A 2,504-nucleotide genomic window follows, 5' to 3' on the forward strand; every position below is an offset into this window, starting at 1 on the left:
ACTTTGTTTTCTTCTGATTATCTTATTGTTGGCAAAATCACTTTCCTTTATTCATTCTTTGATTATCAGTAACCTGAATTCTTCTAAATTAAGGCTTTAACCGAAATTTCACTTTTTGGTTAAACAAGACTACCTCTTATCGATATATTTTTTGGTTAATATTGTTGATAAAGGAAAGCTAATCCAGATTCCACACTTTTGAAAAAGTCTGTTTATATGATAAAAATATAATCAACTTCTCGTAATGGACGACACCAATAAAGCCAAGCCAAGGAAGAATAGCACATTAAAACAGGCTGCTTACAAAATTGGTATCACTTAACTGAAAAACAGGTCACTGTGACCAAAAATGAAGCATTCATTCGAAGGAATTGTTAAATAAAGAGGATTTTAAGTTCTCCCAAAGCTTAGAAACACTTCCTGTGGACAATAGAGGGACCAATTTAACCATACTCGCCCTTTGTTATGCACAGCTGCATCGGACATTGATATTAGTGCTGAATCACTTGAACTTTAAAGAGTTAACAATACATTGATTGATTGATCAGTGAGATAAAACACAAAGAAGCTAACTTTTTTGAAAGTACTGAGTGAAGCTAAAATTGATCCTCCTATCCAAGCGCTAAATTTCCTCTAAGGTGGTGCGATGACCTCGATCATTGTGCTACTTGGATCAAGAGCAGTGATCTCCTTGCTCAAACGTTCTGCTATGCCTGGAAACATAGTTGAGCCACCACTAAAGCACAATGTTTGTAAATAAATCTTTCCTAATATCAACATCGCATCTCATAATTGAGTCGTAGGTTTTTTCATGGATTCCCGTCGCTTCCACTCCAACCAATGATGGTTGTAAGAGGACTTCAGGGAAATGAAATCTCGCAGCACCAATCTTAACGACTTCTCCATAAGGAAGCTCATAGCCCTTTTCTACTGATTTTGAGCAATTTTTTGCCTTCTCAATCTCCTGCTCAAAGTCTAGTGCAACATAAGCAATCTTCTTCTTCATATGACAGATAGTATCTGTGCGAACGTTAAAGCTACCATTATAGCCACTCTCCCAGAAAATCTTATGCAGCTAATCTGTAAGATCACGACCAGCAAGATTTAACCGTGAAATATCATGGGGAAGTGCATGCCCCTCCTAGATAGGGACAGTGTGGGTCACATCATCACCAGATTCAACCACAATACCTTGTTGAAAAACAACGAACAAAATTAGTGACTAATTAAATAGTAGAGAACCAGCAAATGCTGGTATTCAATCTTATGGAAGACACCAGTCTAACGATAGGAAAAATCCTTAATATTATAAAGCAGCATATCATAAAGGAGAGGTCTACTAGTTGTACGACCACTACCAAAAAGAGAAAGAACAGCCTGGACTGCAACATAGATGGCTGGAGCATTGAATGTCTCAAACATGATTTGAGTCATTTTCTCTCTGTTTGGCTTGGGGTTAAGTGGTGGCTTAGTCAGAAGAACGGGATGCTCCTCGGGTGCAACACGAAGCTTATTGTATAATGCGTGATGCAAGATTTTCTCCATATCATCCCACTTTCTTACTATGCCATGTTCAATGGGATATTTCAGAGTCAAAATAACTCTTTTACAATGAGCCTCATCACCTACATAGGCATCTTTTTGTCCCATCTCAACCATGACGCCGGTGTGACGAGGACGGCCAACTATACTTTCGAAAACAGCCTTTGGAGAATCATTCCCACCAAACACAACCTAAAGAAACAAACGACACTTTTATGATTCATTAGTAGGTCACACAGGGAGCAAACCTGTTAGCACCACGCATGGAGCTGAAATTGCAAGCAATTTTTTTTTCTAACTAACCTTGCTCATTTTAGTTCCATTGTCAATAACAAGTGGTCGAGTATCCTTCCCATCAGCCATCTTGTAAGGATATAAAATATTTCTTTTGCAGATTTAATTTAGGTATGAGATCAGTGGTACAATTATAGAGTCAAATTGAAAACTCTTTACAAAATCAAATGTCTGAGAAATTTCTTCTTTTATATATTGTTTGATTCTCTTTTTTATCTCCCTTCAAACTCAAAAGTGTGATAGAGATTTTCATATTTCCTGTAAAAGTCCAATAAGAACAACAAGAACAATAGAAACAACATAGTGAAAATAAGTGCGGGATTCATGCCAAAGGGAAGGAATAACAAAAGTCAAGTGCAGTGGGAGTTCATTCAAGCAATTTTAAGATATCTCACTGGGGATGTAAATGGGGCGGGGCAGAGCAAACCTTAACTCACTAAGATTTTGTCTTGCCCCGCCCTGCCCCGTTTGGCCTTTTTAAAAAAGTTTGCTCTTCCCTGCCCCACCCCATTTAGTTTTCTTTCATTTTTTCCCTTTATTTTTCATTTGGCAGTATGTTACTTAATTGTTTTTTACTTTTTCAACTTTAATTGAAACATTTAAAATTGACATAAGAGTTTACTATGTACATTGGTTGAATAAAAGAGAAAATGCATAAGTATTCTCTG

The 2,504-nt window shown here is 37.1% G+C and overlaps 1 pseudogene; it reads right to left on the minus strand.

Annotated features, from left to right (window-relative positions):
• Positions 1–426: 426 nt before the first annotated feature.
• Positions 427–1,905, minus strand: LOC107795216 (actin-3-like; annotated as a pseudogene).
• Between the last annotated feature and the right edge of the window lie 599 nt (positions 1,906–2,504).

This window comes from Nicotiana tabacum, chromosome 16 (assembly GCF_000715075.1).
Source record: "Nicotiana tabacum cultivar K326 chromosome 16, ASM71507v2, whole genome shotgun sequence".
Classification (NCBI taxonomy): Eukaryota; Viridiplantae; Streptophyta; class Magnoliopsida; order Solanales; family Solanaceae; genus Nicotiana; species Nicotiana tabacum.